At 43.2% G+C, this 23,590-nt stretch overlaps 1 protein-coding gene and 1 long non-coding RNA gene across 2 annotated transcripts in view; one reads left to right on the top strand and one right to left on the bottom strand.

Moving 5' to 3' along the window:
• Positions 1-23,590, bottom strand: part of CDH13 (cadherin 13) — a 1,030,526-nt gene that overhangs the window by 81,783 nt on the left and 925,153 nt on the right. The window lies entirely within an intron of this gene.
• Positions 10,813-23,128, top strand: LOC309649345. Its single transcript, XR_014257040.1, has 2 exons — positions 10,813-12,518; positions 16,350-23,128. It is a non-coding gene; the product is annotated as an uncharacterized lncRNA (long non-coding RNA).

Raw genomic sequence — 23,590 nt, 5'->3', positions numbered from 1 at the left:
TTTAAGACCAGTGTGGTTCTTACCCTCAAGAGGCAGGGCGGGGAGGTGGGCAGTGAACATGCAGGCAGGCAGGCCAATCCTAGTTAAACAGTTACCAGATCACCTCCAACACTGATTAGCCAACACTGAACTGTGTGTAGGTTAGGTTCCTATGAGCGTCTGGTCATGTTTTCATCAACCAAGCGCTACACAACCTTGTCTTATGTGTGTTTCTGTTTAAAGATACCTTATTTTATACATTATCTATCTATCTATCTATCTATCTATATATATATATATATAGTTGATTCATTACTTTGAACTCATGGCCGACAGGACTTCAACTCATGCCTGAAGGAAGCTCATCTAACACACAAGTTTTCTCCACAAGCCCCAGGAACACCAGTTAGCATCTGAGCCCTCTGCTTGGGAACCATTTTTAACAGGGAAATCATCAACAAGAAGCTCAAAAATGTGAGTAACTCGGCACCTAACAGCCTGTGAGAAGCAAACGTGTTTACAGTACGAGCTGAAATAACAAGGCAGAGTATCACTTCTTGGACCTCAGCTCGGGATGTGCATGTCGGGTGACTCAAATTTTTCACTGTTCTGCGCTCATCTGCCAATGACCGAGAAAGCACTGCAAGTATTTTTCCGTCACAAGTAAATTTTAGTGTGTAGGTGAACTCACAAATACAGAATATGTGAATAATGAGAATCAGCTGTGATTCAAGGCAGAGGGAATAACTTCCACAGAGTTCCTGAGTGGGGAAGATGCTGGAGGAAGACCATGAGGTTGGAGCGGAGACAGCCAGAAGGAGAGTGAGAAGAGAAAGGTGTGGGAGCAGGGCCGACCGGGAGGATACTGCCAGGAGAGTGCATTGTGAGGAGAGGCAGGGATGCAAGGGGAGATCAGTGGGGATGCGACGACATGCCTTAGACCAAGTGTGCGCGGCGGAGCTGCAAGAAACGCACAGATTAAGACCTAACTGGAGATGGACCTGCTAAGATAGTTGATGTGTTTCACCAATAACTAGACAACCCATGTTTTAAGTATTTGTGAAATATTTACTTTTTCAGCTAGAGATGTTTACGTTTTAGACATTCAGGGTAAAATATCAAATAGTAATCACTTGCCCACAGATTTCCAGTCCCAGGGAACAGCTCAGTTGTAGGCATTCCATGAAGGACGGTCAGATGGATGCCAGCGTGGGTTCCGAAAGACATCTTTTCATGATCTCAGTCTACTGGATCCCCTGGTCCTCCCATCTTCACAGATTTTAAAAGACGCCCCAGACACAAAGAATACAGGGATGAAACTGATCCTCTAAACACTGACCCTAAAGTTTAGTCAGTGAAATAAAGATCCCACCTGGAACAGAATTTTGAAGAAATTTTATGGGAATTTAAAGAAGCTATAGGGAGGGTGGGAGGGAGACGCAAGAGGGAGGAGATATGGGGATATATGTATATGTGTAGCTGATTCACTTTGTTATAAAGCAGAAACGAACACACCATTGTAAAGCAATTATACTCCTATAAAGATGTTAAAAAAAAATAAAGAAGCTGAACATTCTGCTGGATACAGGTTCTGTTTTGTTTTGTTTTAAATGACAGCTTCTCCTCTTACAAAATAAAAGAAAGAAATATTTTCTTGTTAAAATATTCTCTGGCGTAAATATATCTGAACTTGAATTCCAACTCTTCCACTAACAAACTGCCCAACCCTCAGCATATTTTGGTACCTTGGTTTCTCATCTATAGAACAGAGATAACCACACACACTTCAGGGGTGCCCAGGGCAGTGGCAAGATTTCTAGATGCTACATTTAGTTACTTTTTGCATTTGCCTTTTCTATTTCATTATGCTCTCTTTTTTATTCATGGTTCCTATTCTTTTTCCCTAACCATTTTAAACGTAATTATTTTACAGTCTAGTTCTTTTTTTTAATCCACAGATTTCCTTTTCTTTCGAGCCCAGCTATGGATTCCATGAATGAGGGGGTTACAATTCACCCCACATTCCTAACTCTTGCAGAAAGGGCATCTCCTTTTGCCGGTCCACCATGATGCAGGCTCATGGCACAGAGGGTCTTTGGTGCTGCCTATTTTTTGGCTGAACACACTTTCACTCCTGTTCTGGAGCCGCGGAGTCATAGAGCATTTCTGACCCCACCCTTTAAATTTACAGAAGAAATGGGCCCAAAGTAGAAAAGTGGCTTTCACAGTGCTGTGCTGAATCATATCAGAGCTGGACACAAAAGGAAAAAACAGTTACACCAATCCTACTTTACTTAAAAATTTGATATTTTGTTTATCATGAATTTTTACGTTAACTTTGATTTTAAAAAATCATTGCATTGAAAGATGTTCTGGGGGACGTCTGTGGTGGCGCAGTGCTTAGGAGTCTGCCTGCCAATGCAGGGGACACGGGTTCGAGCCCTGGTCCGGGAAGACTCCACATGCTGCGGAGCAACTAAGCCGGTGCGCCACAACCACTGAGCCTGCGCTCTAGAGCCCGCGAGCCACAACTACTGAACCTGCGCACCACAACTACTGAAGCCCGCGTGCCTAGAGCCCATGCTCCACAACAGAGAGAAGCCACTGCAGTGAGAAGCCCGCGCACCGCAATTAAGAGTAGTCCCCGCTTGCCGCAACTAGAGAAAGCCCACGCGCAGCAAGGAAGACCCAATGCAGCCAAAAATAAATAAATAAATAAATAAATTTAAAAAAAGAAAGAAAGAGGATCTGTCTTGATGGCTGAGATTTCTGTGCGCCAAGGAGAATTCTTTGCTCACCTCACCAGCCCTGGTGGGAGGTCTTGGGGGCGGTGCCCCCGTCCGGCCCTGAGAGTCAGCCCAGAGCCTCGCCTTCCTCCTTCACCGCCCCACCTCCTGCTCCGCCTCCTTCTCCACCCCTGGCGCCCTGGGAAGACTGACCTGCCTCTGGCCCATGAGCGCCATGTGCTCATCCTGAGAAAGGGCGCTCTCAGCGCAGTAACTGCATGTGCAAACGCTGGCCCCTCAGACCACAAGCACCTGTCCTCACAGAGCGCTCCCAGGGACAGCTGTGGCCTCAAAGTCAGCCACAGGGAGGTCACAGGCATTGTGGGAAACTCCAATTTGCGGAAAGGGTTTCTAGTGGACGTTGTCATTTCTGGCTGTTTACCATCTTTCATCACTCCTCACAGCATCCCAGGCTCCCTTTTGGACAAACAAAACCCCGTTTTGTGCAGTGTTGGTGATGGGAGGTAGCCCCAATCTGATTCTTGCCCGGATGCACTAGGAGTGATATGGGACATGCAACTTAGCTCCAGCAAACCCGACACTCTTTCAATGAATGAGTGACGTGGGAGGAGGGTGGTGGAGTTCATGTTCATGGCACGGGAAGTGTAACCTGAGAACCAGGCTGATCCCTCTGTAGGGATCACACTGTCTTTCCTCTTGAGTCCTATTTGGTGGCCACTCATTTTTTCCCAGCTTATCCTCTGACGTCCCGTCCAATCTGTGATCCCCCATCTCAATCGTGGAAATTCTTGTGTTATTCCACTTAGCAGAGCTGACGCTGGCTCTGTTGCTTGCAGCCATGGATCCTGACAGATCTTGGACTAGAAATACTCAGAGGTGCTGAATTGTACTGTCCTCTTTTGCTCATAGGTAACTATCTGCTTGCTTCATCTCTCTTCAAAAATTCAACCAGATGTGAAACTTGTTCGGGTGACAGAGTCTCTGCAAGTCATGGTGTTATTTGCCTGGCATCATATGCTTTGCAGAGCGTCCTAAAATCTTGATAAATTTAACCCCTATGCCCAAACCAGGAACAGTTTTACCAGTAGAAAATATGACTATGTTTTATGTACGCTCTAGAAAGATTGCAAAATCAAGCATACCTGTCCACCAAAGAGTCAAGCTGCAAACCTTCAAAAACCAGTCATTTTTAATAATGGTTCACCATGCATCCATTTGCTCTGTCATCTTTGAGTACTTGCTTGCAGGCAAGCAAAGGGCAGATGACAAAACATAATATTTAAAAACTTCTATCTGCTCCCTTCCATCTTTCTAGGAATGGATTTCAGCCGTTCCTAGGAAATGCCACCATGAGATTCTACCAGTGAGATACCTTGGGCCGGCTTGTGGACCACCAGCAGGGTTCTCCAGGAGCAAACGTGGAAACCTATCGTCATTCTTGGGAGCTGTGACTAACTTTCATTAAGTCACTTCCCTAATAAGTGTTTCCATAGACTTGCTTTCCTGTGAGTCCATAATGCCTGAATATCACAGACTGTAGAAAAACACTCCTTTCCTTCTCAAAGAGCCACCTTCAGGGAACAGCTACATGTTATGTTCTTTGCTGAGAATGATAATTGGGTAGTTAAGGGCATACTAGGTGCCAGGCACTGTGCTCTAAGCACTTTACCTGAATGATCCGGTTTTTCCTTCACAGTGACTCTACAACCTAGCTATTATCTGCCTCATTTTCAAGTGGGGAAACAGGCACAGAGAAATTGAATGTCTGCCCAAGGTTACACATCTGGAAAATGGATGAGTGGGGATTTGTGCTCAGGAAGCCTCGTACTAGGCAGCAGTTGGGGCCACCAGAGTCCCTGGGCTCTGCTACTTCTCTTTGAGAGGCCATATGAGACTGGGGGCCTGCCCCTTTCCAGGGCAGCCCTCTGGGGCAGCCCCTGGAGACAAGATGGGGTCTCTGATAGAAGCAAAAGTCAAGAGCTGTTTCCTTCGCATCCATTGAGGACACACATTTTTCACAGTTGCGATTTTCTAATCTTCCCTAATTAAAGTTTGGCAACATTAGGAAAGGATTTTATGATGGACCGTTTGTTCTCTCTAAGGTAACCATACATATAGGAGCCGAGGGAAGTGAATTAAATGGAAAAAAGCCCTGAGACAGGGGCAGCCAGGGAAAATGGGAGCATCATCAATCGTGCAGCAGGTGCATGTCCAGCAGGTGAGGACGTCCCTGTCTGATGACAGTGGGAAGAGCTTCCGCGTGAGGAGAAGAGCGCGCCTGGACGCCCGCCCGCCCGAAGGCTTTCTGCAACCTCTGGTCCAGGCAGCTCTGCCCAAACCACCTCCCCGTGCTTCTTACAGGCAGCTGGGCAGCAGTGGTGTTTGCTGTGGCATTCAGTGGCAGGGTATGTCATAGATTTGAAGACTATCAGGCAAAAATCAGAAATGGAATGTGCAATTTTATTCTGAAAAGTAGAAGTCCGGTAGAGCAAAGTTGTTGAGGGGTGAGCTTCTCCAGCATTAGTTGGTTTGGGAGGCAGAGTGTGGAGAGGTGAGAGGTCTGTCTTGCAATTCAATTTCCTTCATGTGAATCCCTGTGACCTCGGGCAAGTTCTCCAATCTCCCTGCGCCTCATAGGCCTCACCTGTGAAATGGGGCGATTGTTGTGCCTTCCTTACAGGGTTGTTGTGAAATCAGAGGCGACTGTACATATAAGGCATGGAGAACAGTGCCTGGGACACAGTGAATGCCGGCTACTCTGTTGCAGCCGTGAGCACATTAGTGCTGCCACAAGAAAGGTGCTGATTTAGACTGAATGTGTTAGAAAAGGGGACCAGAGAAGGGAGCACAAGATGCTGATGGCAGAAGAGAAGGAGATGGATGGAGCCAGGCCGACCTAGGGCTGATCAGCTCCTGGTTGCGAGTATCCATGCCACCCTGGGGCCCAAGGAAGCAGTGCCTGGCAGACCCTGGATCTGCCGCTCCGGGGTCTGGCTGCCCAGCTAAGAGCACGTGCTGTATTTAACTGCACTGGCTCGGTGACTCTCAAGCAGCTGCCTCGTGTACGACATGCTGGGCAGGGCTGTTCCACAGAACGTTAGACTGTCTGAGCGCTTCACCCCGGGGCCTCCTTTCTTTTCCACCGTTGCTCACCTCTTTGGGAATCTCAAAGGCTCAGGGATATAAATTCCACCTGCATGTGGCTGACGCCCTGACTTTTATCTCAAGCCCAGACTCTCCCTGCTACCCAGGTCACCTGCTCCCTGGTTCCATCTCAAACGCAGCATGATCAAAATTGAGCTCCTGATATTCCCCTCCCCCAAGTCACTTCTCTAGTGAGCTTGTCTATTTCATAAACATCCACCCTGTTCTTCCAATTGTTTAGGACAAAAACCTCAGAGTCAACCTTCATTCTACTCTCTCTCTCACTCTCTCACACACACACACACACACACACACACACACACACACACACCACATCTGGTTAGCAAATCCCCTTTGCCACTGTAACCTAGCGGGACCCTATGGGGCCTTCCCGGGACAGGGACAGACCCCTCCCCCATACCCTCTGCTTTAGTTCTTCTCTGAAGTACCTACCTAGATAATAGTATCTGATGCATATTTCCTGAGTTTTTCAGATGCTAAAACCACGACCAAAAGGAAGAAATTAACTACTTGATGATCACGAGCACATAGCCCCCAGACCTTCTGGTGCCTAACGACTGATCACCAACAACCAGAGAATTGTGCACAAGCTGATCACACACACTGGATGCTAGTCCCTCACCTGGCCCTTAAAAATGCTTTGCTGAAAACCTTCAGGGAGTTTGGGGGTTTTCCGAGCATGAGCCACCTGTTCTCCTTGGATGGCCCTGCAATAAACCTTTCTCTGCACCAAACCCCGATGTTTCAGTTTGTTTGGCCTCACTGCGCGTCGGGCACATGAACTTGCATTTGGTAACACCACTACCTTGCAAACATTTCCAGTATCTGCCTGCTTCTCACTGCTTCCACTGCTACTGCCAAGTCCAAACCCTCTCCACCTCTCACCTGGATTATTGCAGCACCCTCCCCACTGGTCCTCTGCTCTCTCCCTTCCCCACCGACTGTCTTCTAAAACCACCAGAGCCTTTAACTTCCCATCTTATATCTTATTTATAGTAAAAGCTTTACCCCACTCAATTCTGGCCTCATCTCCCACCTGCCCTCACCCCCTGGATCACTCTGCACAGGCACACTGACCTCCCCACCCCATCTCACACACCTGCACACCCTGCCTCAGGGCCTTTGCACCTGTCATTTCCCCTACTTGGACCACTCTTCCCCAGATATCTGCATGGCTCACCCTTCACTTCCTTCAGGTCTTTACTGAGATGTCAGACCCCACTGCTTTCTCTGCTTTATTTTCTTTCTTTGCTACTATACTATTTATTTATTTTATTTTTAAATTTTTCTTTGGAATTTTGTTTTTTTACATAGCAGGTTCTTATTAGTTATCCATTTCATACATATTAGTGTGTATATGTCAATCCCAATCTCCCAATTCACCCCACCCCCGCTTCCCCCCTTGGTGTCCATACCTTTGTTCTCTACATCTGTGTCTCAATTTCTGCCCTGCAAACCGGTTCATCTGTACCATTTTTCTAGGTTTCTGACTTACTTCACTCTGTATGACAGTCTCTAGATCCATCCACGTCTCTACGAATGACCCAATTTCGTTCCTTTTTATGGCTGAGTAATATTCCATTGTATATTATGTACCACATCTTCTTTATCCATTCGTCTGTCAATGGGCATTTAGGGTGCTTCCATGACCTGGTTATTGTAAATAGTGTTGCAATGAACATTGGGGTGCATGTGTCTTTTTGAATTATGCTTTTCTCTGGGTATATGCCCAGTAGTGGGATTGCTGGGTCACATGGTAATTCTATTTTTAGTTTTTTAAGGAACCTCCATACTGTTCTCCATAGTGGCTGTATCAGTTTACATTCCCACCAACAGTGCAGGAGGGTTCCCTTTTCTCCACATCCTTTCCAGCATTTGTTGTTTGTAGATTTTCTGATGAAGCCCATTCTAACTGGTGTGAGGTGATACCTCATTGTAGTTTTGATTTGCATTTCTCTAATAATTAGTGATGTTGAGCAGCTTTTCATGTGCTTCTTGGCCATCTGTATGTCTTCTTTGGAGAAATGTCTATTTAGGTCTTCTGCCCGTTTTTGGATTGGGGTGTTTGTTTTTTTAATATTGAGCTGCATGAGCTGTTTATATATTTTGGAGATTAATCCTTTGTCCGATGATTCATTTGCAAATATTTTCTCCCATTCTGAGGGTTGTCTTTTCGTCTTCTTTATGGTTTCTTTTGCTGTGCAAAAGCTTTGAAGTTTCATTAGGTCCCCTTTGTTTATTTTTGTTTTTATTTCCATTTCTCTAGGAGGTGGATCAAAAAAGATCTTGCTGTGATTTATGTCAAAGAGTGTTCTTCCTATGTTTTCCTCTAAGAGTTTTATAGTGCCCGATCTTATATTTAGGTCTTTAATCCATTTTGAGTTTATTTTTGTGTATGGTGTTAGGGAGTGTTCTAATTTCTTTCTTTTACATGTAGCTGTCCAGTTTTCCCAGCACCACTTATTGAAGAGACTGTCTTTTCTCCATTGTATATCCTTGCCTCCTCTGTCATAGATTAGTTGACCATAGGTGTGTGGCTTTATCTCTGGGCTTTCTATCCTGTTCCATTGATCTATATTTCTGTTTTTGTGCCAGTACCGTATTGTCTTGATTACTGTAGCTTTGTAGTAGAGTCTGAAGTCAGGGAGTCTGATTCCTCCAGCTCCGTTTTTTCCCCTCAAGACTGCTTTGGCTATTCGGGGTCTTTTGTGTCTCCATACAAATTTTAAGATTTTTTGTTCTAGTTCTGTAAAAAATGCCATGGGTAATTTGATAGGGATTGCACTGAATCTGTAGATTGCTTGGGGTAGTATAGTCATTTTCACAATATTGATTCTTCCAATCCAAGAACAGGGTATATCTCTCCATCTGTTGGTATCATCTTTAATTTCTTTCATCAGAGTCTTATAGTTTTATGCATACAGGTCTTTTGTCTCCCTAGGTAGGTTTATTCCTCAGTATTTTATTCTTTTTGTTGCAGTGGTAAATGGGAGTGTTTCCTTAATTTCTCTTTCAGATGTTTCATCATTACTGTATAGGAATGCAAGAGATTTCTGCACATTAATTTTGTATCCTGCAACTTTACCAAATTCATTGATTAGCTCTAGTAGTTTTCTGGTGGCATCTTTAGGATTCTCTATGTATAGTATCATGTCATCTGCAAACAGTGACAATTTTACTTCTCCTTTTCCAATTTCTATTCCTTTTATTTATTTTTCTTCTCTGATTGCCATGGCTAGGACTTCCAAAACTATGTTGAATAATAGTAGTGAGAGTGGACATCCTTGTCCTGTTCCTGATCTTAGAGGAAATGCTTTAAGTTTTTCAGCATTGAGAATGATGTTTGCTGTGGGTTTGTTGTATATGGTCTTTATTATGTTGAGGTAGGTTCCCTCTATGCCCACTTTCTGGAGTTTTTATCAAAAATGGGTGTTGAATTTTGTCAAAAGCTTTTTCTGCATCTATTGAGATGATCATATGGTTTTTCTTCTTCAATTTGTTAATATGGTGCATCACATTGATTGATTTGCATATACTGAAGAATCCTTGCATCCCAGGGATAAATCCCACTTGATCATGGTGTATGATCCCTTTAATGTGTTGTTGGATTCTGTTTGCTAGTATTTTGTTGAGGATCTTTGCATCTATATTCATCAGTGATACTGGTCTGTAATTTTCTTTTTTTGTAGTATCTTTGTCTGGTTTTGGTTTCAGGGTGATGGTGGCCTCATAGAATGAGTTTGGGAGTGTTCCTTCCTCTGCAATTTTTTGGAAGAGTTTGAGAAGGATGGGTGTTAAGCTCTTCTCTAAATGTTTGATAGAATTCACCTGTGAAGCCATCTGGTCCTGGACTTTTATTTGTTGGAAGATTTTTAATCACAGTTTCAATTTCATTACTTGTGATTGGTCTGTTCATATTTTCTATTTCTTCCTGGTTCAGTCTTGGAAGGTTATACCTTTCTAAGAATTTGTCCATTTCTTCCAGGTTGTCCATTTTATTGGCATACAGTTCCTTGTAGTAGTCTCTTAGGATGCTTTGTATTTCTGCGGTGTCTGTTGTAACTTCTCCTTTTTCATTTCTAATTTTATTGATTTGAGTCCTCTCCCTCTTTTTCTTGATGAGTCTGGCTAATGGTTTATCAATTTTGTTTATCTTCTCAAAGAACCTGCTTTTAGTTTCAATGATCTTTGCTATTGTTTTCTTTGTTTCTATTTATTTCTGCTCTGATCTTTATCATTTCTTTCCTTCTAGTAACTTTGGGTTTTGTTTGTTCTTCTTTCTCTAGTTCCTTTAGGTGTAAGGTTAGACTGTTTATTTGAGATGTTTGTTGTTTCTTGAGGTAGGACTGTATTGCTATAAACTTCCCTCTTAGAACTGCTTTTGCTGCATCCCATAGGTTTTGGATCATCGTGTTTTCATTGTAGCTTGTCTCTAGGTATTTTTTGATTTCCTCTTTGATTTCTTCAGTGATCTCTTGGTTATTTAGTTACATATTGTTTAGCCTCCATGTGTTTGCGTTTTTTACGTTTTTTTCCCCCTGTAATTGATTTCTAATCTCATAGTGTTGTGGTCAGAAAAGATGCTTGATATGATTTCAACTTTCTTAAATTTACTGAGGCTTGATTTGTGACCCAAGATGTGATCTATCCTGGAGAATGTTCCGTGCACACTTGAGAAAAAAGTGTAATCTGCTGTTTTTGTATGGAATGTCCTATAAATATCAGTTAAATCTATCTGGTCTATTGTGTCATTTAAAGCTTGTGTTTCCTTATTTATTTTCATTTTGGATGATCTGTCCACTGGTGTAAGTGAGGTGTTAAAGTCCCCCACTATTATTGTGTTACTGTCGATTTCTTCCTTTATAGCTGTTAGCAGTTGCCGTATGTATTGAGGTGCTCCTCCGTTGGGTGCATATATATTTATAATTGTTATATCTTCTTCTTGGATTGATCCCTTGATCATTATGTAGTGTCCTTTCTTGTCTCTTGTAACATTCTTTATTTTAAAGTCTATTTTGTCTGATATGAGTATTGCTACTCCAGTTTTCTTTTGATTTCCATTTGCATGGAATATCTTTTTCCATCCCCTCACTTTCAGTCTGTATGTGTCCCTAGGTCTGAAGTGGGTCTCTTGCATATATATGGGTCTTGTTTTTGTATCCATTCAGCGAGGCTGTGTCTTTTGGTTGGAGCATTTAATCCATTCACGTTTAAGGTAATTATCGATATGTATGTTCCTATGACCATTTTCTTATTTGTTTTGGGTTTGTTTTTGTAGATCCTTTTCTTCTCTTGTGTTTCCCACTTAGAGAAGTTCCTTTAGCATTTGTTGTAGAGCTGGTTTGGTAGTGCTGAATTCTCTTAGCTTTTGCTTGTCTGTAAAGCTTTTGATTTCTCCATTGAATCTGAATGAGATCCTTGCCAGGTAGAGTAATCTTAGTTGTAGGTTCTTCCCTTTCATCACTGTAAATATGTCATGCCACTCTCTTCTGGCTTGTAGAGTTTCTGCTGAGAAATCAGCTGTTAACATTATGGGAGTTCCCTTGTATGATATTTGTCGTTTTTCCCTTGCTGCTTTCAATAATTTTTCTTTGCCTTTAATTTTTGCCAATTTGATTACTATGTGTCTCGGTGTGTTTCTCCTTGGGTTAATTCTGTATGGGACTCTCTGTGCTTCTTGGACTTGGGTGGCTATTTCCTTTTCCATGTTAGGGAAGTTTACGACTACTATCTCTTCAAATATTTTCTCGGGTCCTTTCTCTCTGTCTTCTCGTTCTGGGACCCCTATAATGCGAATGTTGTTGCATTTAACGTTGTCCCAGAGGTCTCTTAGGCTGTCTTCATTTTTTTTCATTCTTTTTTCTTTATTCTGTTCCACAGCAGTGAATTCCACCATTCTGTCTTCCATGTCACTTATCCGTTCTTCTGCCTCAGTTATTCTGCTATTGATTACTTCTAGTGTAGTTTTCATTTCAGTTATTGTATTGGTCATCTCTGTTTGTTTGTTCTTTAATTCTTCTAGGTCTTTGTTAAACACTTCTTGCATCTTCTCGATCTTTGCCTCCATTCTTTTTCCAAGGTCCTGGATCATCTTCACTATCATTATTCTGAATTCTTTTTCTGGAAGGTTGCCTATCTCCACTTCATTTAGTTGTTTTTCTGGGGTTTTATCTTGTTCCTTCATCTGGTACATAGCCCTCTGCCTTTTCATCTTGTCTATCTTTCTGCGAATGTGGTTTTTGTTCCACAGGCTGCAGTATTGTAGTAGTTCTTGTATCTGCCGTCTGCCCTCTGGTGGATGAGGCTATCTAGGAGGCTTGTGCAAGCTTCCTGATGGGAGGGACTGGTGGTGGGTAGAGCTGGCTGTTGCTCTAGTGGGCAGAGCTCAGTAAAACTTTAATCCGCTTGTCTGCTGATGGGTGGGGCTGGGTTCCCTCCCTGTTGGTTGTTTGCCCTGAGGCGACCCAACACTGCAGCCTACCCTGGCTCTTTGGTGGGGCTAATGGTGGACTCTGGGAGGGCTCACGCCAAGGAGTACTTCCCAGAACTTCTACTGCTAGTGTCCTTGTCCTCACGGTGAGACACAGCCATCCCCCGCCTCTGCAGGAGGTCCTCCAACACTAGCAGGTAGGTCTGGTTCAGTTTCCTATGGGATCACTGCTCCTTCCCCTGGGTCGTGATGCACACACTACTTTGTGTGTGCCCTCCGAGAGTGGAGTTTCTGTTTCCCACAGTCCTGTCGAAGTCCTGCAATCAAATCCCACTAGCCTTCAAAGTCTGATTCTCTAGGAATTCCTCCCCCTGTTCCCGGACCCCCAGGTTGGGAAACCTGAAGTGGGGCTCAGAACCTTCACTCCAGTGGGTGGACTTCTGTGGTATCAGTGTTCTCCAGTTTGTGAGTCACTCATCCAGCGGTTATGGGATTTGATTTTATTGTGATTGTGCCCCTCCTACCGTCTCACTGTGGCTTTTCCTTTGTCTTTGGATGTGGGGTATCTTTTTTGGTGAGTTCCAGTGTCTTCCTGTTGATGACTGTTCAGCAGTTAGTTGTGATTCCAGTGCTCTCGCAGGAGGGTGTCTATACTATTTATTTAAAAATTTATTTTCTTGTTTGTTTTCTATTTCCCCCTGTGGGAATGTAATATCCATGATGACAGATAATTTTAACTGTTTCTACTGCTTCTGTATCCCCAGTGCCTAAAAAAGGGCCTGGCATAATGTAGGTGTTCATTAAACATTTGTGGAATGAATGAAAAATTTAACGATTAAAGAGGTGGCTTATCTCATCCTAACCCAAATCCAGAAGCCCCATGTCACACGTGCAGCCCTCACATGGGAAACCAAGGCTGTTAAAAGTCGGCTACATAAAGTCTGATCTTATCCTGAGATTCCTGCCAACACCATTAGACTACACAAGGAAAACTCTGAATTAAACATATTAGGAGAACTGTAGTTTAGAGTCTCATCACTTGAAAACAAAGCTTCACGATCCTTTTGGAAATCAAACTGGGAGCAGAGATGAAGCGCATTTCTTGAATTAGTTACAAGATTCTCTGTCTACAGTTTCATTACCTGTGTTAGTGCTAATGCCGTGATAAGCCCGTCACGAGTGTGCAAGGTTGGTGATTGGCAGATAGAGATAATAAAATACATCAGCTATTTTCCCTGACTTCTGTTGCTATCCTGAAGTATGTGGCTTTCTCAATCAATGCTATATTGGTAGCTTCTGTAGCAACCCTCATCTAATTCAAATGCCTTTACTAAAAAAAAAAGAAAAACCAGCTAAGCAGATTTTACAGCTTAGAAGACACTGAGCAAGAAACAATATTAACATTTGTCAATATTTGCTTTATTGGTTCTGAGAATTAATTTCTTAGGCTGCAAAGAGTGACCATCATAATTATACTAAAATATAACCAATTTGAAACCATGCTGTTAATAATGAAAGTCTGGCCCATGGCCAGTTTATAACAACATAGATGGATGTTGAAAAGGTGGGTAAATTGTAAAATAACCTTTCAACTGTTTTTCCAAATGGTCAGACGTTTCATAGTAACCAAATCGAGCACCTCTAATTGAGGTTAATAATGAAAATCTTCCATCTCTGGATCACTATAAAGGCCAGAATTCTATTTTTAGCCACTGAAGCTGTTCAATCTTTAAACATTCAGTTGTTTAATTTATTAGACCTTGTTTCCCACTGCCATCTTCATAACAGAAAATCTGATTGCGAAAAATAAGAGTCAGTTGTTTTAATATATTTACATAAATAATTAAAAATTCTACAGCAGAGTACGCAATACAATGTATTGCCACCATAAACTTCCAATGGAAGGACGTCACTTTAATTAAAAATTACAAAGGTGCCACTGTAAACAATTCATTTACATTTCAAGCTCTGTGTTGACTCAAGAGAGAAATAACTAATAAAAAAACCCAAACAAACAGAAATGACCTCACCCCAAATCCTATTATTGAGGTCAGTAACCACATTTAATTAAGACGAAGTGTTAATAATATATTTTAGTGGACAGAGGCTCTTTTCATTTCCCCAGGTAGAAATGTTATTATTTGGCCTTTAACTTCTGATTAAAATTTAAAAGGTGGGAGTCACCCCAAATTAAACTCTTAAATCTGGTTTTGAAATCTGGCTTTTTCAAAAGGGGAGTTACAACCCTCCTTTCTCCTCCCAATAAATGGTAAGCTACTACACATTTTGAACGTCTGTGTTCCTGAGAAATGACAGTGATGACAAAAATCCTAATTTCCAAGGGAACTGATTTTTGCCATCTGCTTCCAAAGGTCTTAGAAGATACAGAACAAAAGGCCCCATAGCCAGCTGATGACTTTTGCTTGATTTCCTATCATGTTTTTTGTGATTTCCTTTGAATGGGCTCCAATATTAGATTAAATGAGGTGTTAAAGAAAAAGGCTTGATGACTCACAGGAAGACCAGCAAAAACCAGAATTGGGCCTTTTAACAAATCTTTTGGGACTGAATTTTCATCACCGCATGTTGCATTCGGTACCAGTTTGAGCCCATGAATGAATCTACCTCGGAGCTTAAAAGCCTCCAAGTCTAGAGGAGGAAGGGAAGGGAAATGACTTAAAAAGACCCAAAGAAATCAGAACAAAGTAGGCTGTGGTTTTCAGAGTGATGAGGACCTAATCTGGATCTGATTCAGATATTCTGTGTTCAAAGGATGGGTTCAATTTGGATCATGGCTTTGGAAGAAGAGCCGGCGGATGGACCTGACTCCTTAGTGTAACTTTCACAGACCTGGGAAGCCCAGTGAAAGGCCGATCGGTCCTGCTCAGGCTTCCCTCCTGGGACTGGTTTAAAACAAGGCCACATGCAAATATTTCCATGGTTGGTAGACACTAGACAATACCTGAAGATGAAAAATAATAGTAATCACAATAAACCATGTCTGCTTATGCACAAAATGTCTGTACGCAGAAACTCCACCAGAGCTGCTGGCAAACCATGCTATACCTGTTTACTAAGCACTTCCAAAGGCCAAGCGCTGGGCTGTTTTAAGACCTACGATTGGTGCAGCCAATATGGAAAACAGTATGGACGTTCCCCAAAAAACTAAAAATAGAGTTGCCATATGATCCAGCAAACCCACTCCTGGGTATATATCCAGACAACACTACAATTCAAAAAGATACATGCACCCCTCTGTTCACAGCAGCACTATTCACAATAGCCAAGACATGGAAGCAACCTAAATGTCCGTCCACAGATGAATGGATAAAGAAGATATTGTACATATATACAATGGAATACTACTCAGCTATAAAAAGAATGAAATAATGCCATTTGCAGCAACATTGATGAACCTAGAGATTATCATACTAAGTGAAATGAGTCAGAAAGAGAAAGACAAATACCATATAATATTACTTATATGTGGAATCTAAAATATGATACAAATGAACTTATCTACGAAACAAAAAACAGACTCACAGACATAGAGAACAGACTTGTGGTTGCCAAGGGGGAAGGCGGGTGGGGGAGGGATGGATTGGGAGTTTTGGGTTAGCAGATGCAAACTATTATACACAGAATGGATAAACAACAAGGCCCTACTGTATAGCACAGGGAGTCATATTCAATATCCTGAGATAAACCATAATGGAAAAGAATATGAAAAAGAATGTATACGTATAACTGAAGCACTTTGCTGTACAGCAGAAATTGACACAACATTGTAAATCAACTACACTTCAATAAAATAATAATAAAAAAAGGACCTCTGAGCCTCTAAGAACTTTTTCTGTCCATGGTGGCCTCCTCCCAAGTCATACCAAATATATTGAAATGTACTCACATTGCAAGTACATTTTTTTTCCTGTAAAATGTTTGAGATAATTTTTATATGACTACTTTTGCTTTTGGAATTATTTGACTACTGGGAATATTTCACTAATAATCCCCTATGATTTCTCTAGTGCCGACTCAGACGTTCTACAATGTGAGATCTACAAACAGTTTGCAAATGTAAAGACATTTTTGCAAATATTAAATTCAACCTGCCAGGACATGGAAGCAAGCTAAATGTCCATCAACAGATGAATGGATAAAGAAGATGTGGTACATACATAAAATGGAATATTACTCAGCCATAAAAAGGAACGAAATTGAGTTATTTGTAGTGAGGTGGACGGACCTAGAGTCTGTCATACAGAGTGAAGTAAGTCAGAAAGAGAAAAACAAATACCGTATGCTAACGCATACATATGGAATCTAAAAAAGCGGTACTGATGAACCTAGAAACAGGGCAGGAATAAAGACACAGATGTAGAGAATGGACTTGAGGGCACAGGGGGGAAGGGGAAGCTGGGATGAAGTGAGAGAGTAGCATTGACATATATACACTACCGAATGTAAAATGGATGGCTAGTGGGAAGCAGCTGCATAGCACAGGGAGATCAGCTCGGTGCTTCGTGACCACCTAGAGGGGTGGGATAGGGAGGGTGGGAGGGAGGGGATATGGGGATATATGTATACATATAGCTGATTCACTTTGCTGTACAGCAGAAACTAACACAACACTGTAAAGCAATTATACTCCAATAAAGATGTGAAAAAAAAAATTCAACCTGCTAAAGTCATGGTGCTGTGGACACTCGATCTTATTAACTTCAATGTTGGTGTTTTCTTTTCAAACTTTGGAGATGATAGATTATGTGTTCATGTCCTTGACATTTTTGTAGGCTCCTGGAAAGTTTGAAGGTCTTAGTGCTGGGCCTCAGTGCTTAATTAATTAAATGGTACTGATGAGGCCCTTGTGTTTTACCAGGGATGGCTATAAACATGATCGTTACCCTCATAGAGCCTGAGGTTCAGTGGAAGATGGACAGTTAGGTCAGGAATCACAGTAAAGCACTAGACATTCAGAAAGCCCTTTGGAGTGCAGTCTGAAGGTCAGGGTAGCCCACCTGCAGAGGCGATGCCTAAACTAACATCAGAAGGACATACAGCTGTGGACGAGGCGGTGGCGAGAAAAGCCCCAGGAGTTCACCTCATTTGCGTGTTTTCTTTCCATAAACCGAGGTTCAGAGAGGTTACGTTTTCCTCATCAGCAAAGAGGCAGACTCATGGTTGTGAGAGTTAAATAAGACTTTGGTGACAGTGCTTTTGGTAAACTTTTACATAAAAATGTTAGGCATCTTAGTCATAGTACCAGCAAAATACATGCGTCCAGGGGTATCGTGGCAATCTTTGCCTAGTTTAGTCTGGTGCCCAATTCCCAGGAGGCAGAGACCAGCTCAAAGGCATGGGGATAGTGGCACTTCTGGGGAATTCAGGAATCTGTTGATAAGCGAGACCATAATGATGGTTGGAAATAAGTAATTTCTGTTGCTTGGCTTTTTCTCCCCAGCTGGAGACCACTGGTTCTTACTTCCCAAGGAAACAATTTCCTTCTCTCCTTCCTTCCTTTTCCTCTCTCCCTCCCTCCCTCTTCCTTCTTTCCTGGGGCATCATCATTTGCAACAAAGCTCTCGCTCTTTTGACTAAAAGCTCCCCGGAGGCTGTAGGCAGAGATCATTCTCACAAGTGAAAAGATAGCACCCAGCAGTGTTAGGCCCATAGTAGCCTCTAAATAAATACCAGTAAATGAATTCAGTAAAGGAATGAATGGAAAACTATAATGCTTGTGCTTTTTTCAAGCAGCTGTCTTTGGCAACACAATTATCTATTATTTTGATTGTGTAAAAATCTAATTTCATGGCATGTATTCATCTTTTAAAATCCACCCTGTAGTTTTGTATTACACAGAAAGGTTCAATCCCCAAAGGTGTTCATGGCAGAAACTTCTAGTTACCTCACAATACCCACTCTTCCTTTCTTCCTTAGTAAAGAATCCCAGTTTTAAAAGTTGGTTGCTATCCAGCTAAATGACCATACTTCCTAGTATTTCTTACAGCTAGGTTTTGGCCATGTGACTAATTTTGGCCAATCAGATTTAAATAGAAATGTGATCAACTTTCAGGAAGACTCCTTAGAATATAAGAGACTCCCTTCTTCTTTCCCTCTCTCCCAAACTACTGTCTGGAATGCAGATGTGAAGGCTGAAGCACTAGCAACCATAATAACTGTCCGTGAGGAAGAGGGTGCCAGTCTCGAGGTGATTGAATGGTGAGCAGGAAGGAGCCTGGACCCCTGACAGCTTTGTGGAACTGCCATCCTAGCCCTGGACTGCCATAGCCGCTCTACACTTATTTTATATGAGGGGGAAAAAAAAACCACTTCTATCTTCTCTGAGCCACCATCATTTTGAATTTTCCTTTTATATTGAGCCAAACTTAATCCTCACAGATACAGTGCTGCTAGATGCACACTTGTGGGGTTCCCTGGATGAATGATCCTTTCCCAAAAAAATGTTGAGGAGTAATGGGTAATTTCACATGGGTGGGGACAATATTTTTCCTCAACACGTATCTTATGTATTCAGTGTGTGGGCAGAAGTCTCTGCTGCAGAGTTGTTTACTACAGACCCTGGATAAGATGAGTTCTGTCTGAAAAATGTTTGGAATAGGAATTGCTACTTGGCTGCCTCAATAGAAATCCCCGGATTGGTCAGAGAATGAAATAAGTCCTCTCAGACCATTCAAAATGATTGAGCTGCCGGCTGCATCCCCAGAGTAACCAAAGCAACAGATCTGATGCAACAGTGAGTCCCTGCTTCTCATTTCACTGTTAGAGAATGTTGGGCAAATACAGTCATTTCCATTTTAGCATAATTATCATTGAGCTGCTCTTTCTGACAATAATTAGCCAACAACTTCAGGTGCACGAGTCCACTCCTCACTGGAGACACTGAAATGTCATCGAGAACTGCCAGATTCCTGTCTCGTGTACACGGAGGAAGGCTCCACCCTGAAAGCTGAAGCCTGTCTCGTTGTCACTGCAGGTTGAGAGGACAGGGTGTGGAAACCAGCTCTGTTTTACAACACGTCAACGTTCACATGACCTTGGAGCACAGAAACTTTCTAACCATCAATTCAAATAATAAGGGAAAATAGAAATGTGATTGCCTAGGTAGAGACAAAGAAGTCTTTATATGACAAAAAGCATTAACATCAACACATTTGCAAAGTATTCTCAGAAAATTAATGATGCATTAAACAATTTAGCTACAAGCATGTCCACTGACCTTTTAAAAAAATAATTTCACACAATTGGAAACAGTCTAAATAGCCAACAAGGGAATGAATAAATAAGTATATTCGTGTAATAGCATTGTAGAATGCATACTATTCAGTGACAAAAAATAGTGGCTATTTCTTGATATGGAAAGCTATTCGCCATATATTGGGAAGTAAAAATGACAGGTTCCAAAACAAAATGGGTGATGTGAGCCAATTTTGAAAATAAAAAAGAGAAATACTCGCACATGTGACTGGAGATATACCTAAGCTGTTAAAAGGGGATTTCCTTGGGTGGGACGATTACAGATTTTTAAAATTATCTTCTTTATTCTCAACTGCCTTTTCAGAAGTTTCCTCCATGAACTATCTTAACTTTATAATAAGGATAAGAAGATACAAGTCATTAAAAAGAAGAATTTCATCTGTCACTAGCCCGCCGCTGTCCCTTTTGATTTGGCTAAGCACAATGCGATGGGCTTTTAAACAAGTTTTAATAACTCAGGCTTTTTAGTGAGAATATTCACTCTGATGCCTGGACACCTCCTGTCTTCAGAGTTACAGGCTTCTCAGAGATGAAGACGCCTTTCACTGATTTTAACATTCCCTGGTGAGATAAAAGAGGGCATCATAATGGCAGCCGCAGAATCACTGTGCCTGAGAAGGGCTTTCCATCACAGAAGACAGGACCAGGAATGAGTTAGAATTAAGGTCCTAAGCTTTGTGGGGGCTGGGAGTGGGGAGGCGTTTCCTGTTTTGACAAGGCAAGGAGCCTGCCCTCAGGGAGGAGGTCAAAGTGCCTGTCAACTTGGGGGCAGGACCTGAATCAGGCCGGTTGGGGTGGAGCTTCTCCTGCTGTGCTAAGATGCCTTGAGGGCCTGGCTAGGCATCTGAGATGAGATGGGGTTACTGGAGCTGAGGCACAGAGAGTCTTGGAGTGAGATATTGATAGAGATAGAAATGGGGGGAGGGGGAGAGACAGAGACGGAGAGAAAGAAGAGGAGGAGGAGGGGGGAGGAAGCAGATAAAGGAGGAGGAAAGAGAAGAGAGGAGAGAGAGGAATGGGAGGAAGGAAGGAGCAGAGAATCAGACAGAGAAGAGATGGCCATGAGACAAGAGAGAAAGATGGACCTAGAGGGAGGGGGAAGATGCAAATAGAGACAGTGATGGGGAGGGAGGAAGGGCAGAGGGAGACAGAGAGGGAGACATGTAGAAGAAATGTACAGAGCAAAGGACAGACCAAGAGTAATCGGCACAGAGAGGGACACAGAGAGAATGACAATGTGGACACAAAGAGTCACACAGACAGACAGGGACACCTGCATAACCTGCACAACTGCAGAGCCCAGCGCCGTGCTACTGCCAGGAATCAAGACAGGGGCAGATGGCGCTGGCAGCATCTTTTTGCATGTGCCTTTGTCAGCTGAACTCAGAGCCCTCCTTGAGATAAAAATAGGAGTTCTCAGTTCCTCCCTCTTCCAATGCCTGCTCCCCAAAGAATCATTAAGACAACAACACCACCACCACTCACAAGGTCATCGTGTCTTTCTGAGAATTCTGGAGAGCCAAGCACGGTTTATTAGAAAACCATGTCCCAGCCTGGCCCCTCCCCTCAGCCCTGCTCAGCCTCTGCACACACAGCCCATCGGGGACAGTGCTTCTCGTGTACAGGATCAAAGGCTGCAGATAATTAATGAGCCTTTTCTCCCTGAAGAGTTCCTGTGACAATAGCTCAACGTGTCAGGGATGTTATCCCTGCCTTTGATGGGCTCAGAACCAGCAACAGGAGAGGAAGGGCGGAGGGGAGGGGAGAGGAAAGGGGCGGAGGGAGATCCAGTCAGTGCCAGGCTGAGAAAGGGTCACTTCTGGGCAACTCTGGATCCCAGCAGGAAGGAATGTGTCCGAGGAGTCAGGCCAGAGAAATGTGCGTCACACACACCTACATGCACACGCACATACATACACACACATGCATTTATTTTGCTTCAATGCTGGAAAAGTGATTTGTCCAGACACTGCTCAGCCAGCCCCATTTGTAAATGCTACAGCTCTCAGGCAAACAGCCACAGAAATACCTCAGCTATATTTTCTGAGGGGACTCGTGACATTGAAATTGGTCAACAGTGGCTCTCCGTGGTCCCTGATGACTCAGCATCCATTCCCACCTTCTGGGAAGAGCCTTCTGCATTCCTTTGGGAACCCACCACCCCAGTTCATTATGGTTGGATGCTGGGTCCACGGTGGGCACACGCACCAGGACTAGCCCTGGGCACATCCCATCCTCCTGCCATTCTGGGTCAGAGACAGGTGTGTGTCCAAGTTGGCTCAGTGAGACGCAAACCTGGCCCTTGGGCAAGTATTGATACTACTGGTTAGGAAGGATCTCTTTCTGCTGGTAGGACTGGAATTGCTGGCGGCCTTGACCCTCTACAGCCATACAGATACGGCTGAGGATGAAGCCAACCCGGGCAAGTGCAGAGTCAAGAGGTGGGGAAAGAATATCTTCTGAGCACCTGAATTCTCATGCTGGATGTCCTTGTCCTCCTTTTCAGTTTTGTGGGCCAGTACATGCGTTTTTGGCAGAAGTCAGTCTGAGATGGGTCCTGGCCACTTGTGACTGAGCGTCACAGCTGTCATGAGCAACTGTAGAAACAGGAAGCTCTTCAGAGCTTTCTACGCTCCTGCTTTTTACCGCAAGTCTCACGTCTAGTAATTTACAAATTGCTTTCTCTGATCTCCTTTTCTCACAGTGGGCGCCACTGATGCCCCACCCGAGATGGAATGGAGGACCACTGTATCCCGGTTCCAGGAGCCGGCCTTTGCTCTCCATGGCTCCAATCCTGGCCTTGGTGCCCCTCAGCGTCTTGGCTCTTGCCAGTCACACGCTCCCTCTCCAGGCTCCCGTCTCCCGACTCAGTTTGCCGGGGCTGCTTTCCGTGGCCTCTTGCCACGCTCCAAGCACCACACTCCAGTTGCCAGATGGGATTTCCTTCCTCCTTCTCAATCAGCTCCCTGCCGTGGGGGTGAGGAGGGGCAGCCGCATCTGGGAACATCATGTCTCTTGACTGTCAAGGTGCCCTGAGTCGGGGGCACGAGGTTCCAGCCCAGGTAAAGTGGACTCGCCCCTGGGCATGTGAACCGTGAGCCGAGGGACACGAGAGCGGACAGTGGCTGGAGGTGGGTCACTCTCCCTGTGAGGTGCTGCAGTGCCAGCCCGTCAGGTCCCATTACCTAGAGACTCAACAACGCCCAAGCTCCTGGGCAATCTTGGCCCAGTTCTAAACATAGTCTTCAATTCTATAAACTACTCAACATCACTAATCATCAGAGGAATGCAAATCAAAACCACAATGAGATACTATCTCACACCTGTCAGGATGGCCATCATCAGAAAGACCACAAGTAATACATTCTGAAGAGGATGTGGAAAAAACGGGACCTTTGTACACTGTTAGTGGGAATATAAATTGGTACAGCCACTATGGAGAACAGTGTGGAGGTTCCTCAAAAAAATAAAAATAGAACCACTATAGGATCCAGCAATTCCACTCCTGGGCATATATCCAAAAAAAAAGAAAACACTAATTAGAAAAGATACATGCACCCCAGTGTTCATAGCAGCACTATTTACAACAGCCAAGACATGGAAGCAACTTAAGTGCCCATCAACAGATGAACAAATAAAGAAGATGTTTTATATATTTATGTATATATATATGATGGAATATTACTCAGCCATAAAAAAGAATGAAAATCTACCCTTTACAACAACATGGATGGCCCTAGAGAACATTATGCTTAGTGAAATTAGAGAAGACAAATACTTTATGTTATCACTTACATGTGGAATCTAAAAAAAGAAAACAAACAGATGTATATAAGAAACAGAAACAGACTCACAGGTATAGAGAAAACACTAGTGGTTACCAGTGGGGAAAAATTCTACCAACTGTGTGTAGAATCTTCCAGCAAATTCTCCCTTTTGCCTAAGTCAGCCAGAGCTGGTCTTAAACAAAGAACTCCGAGAGACCCACCTCTTC

Source organism: Balaenoptera physalus, assembly GCF_965194825.1.
Source record: "Balaenoptera physalus genome assembly, chromosome: 19".
Taxonomy (NCBI): domain Eukaryota; kingdom Metazoa; phylum Chordata; class Mammalia; order Artiodactyla; family Balaenopteridae; genus Balaenoptera; species Balaenoptera physalus.
Note: the sequence above shows the minus strand (reverse complement) of the source record. Positions and strands in the feature narration are given on the sequence as shown.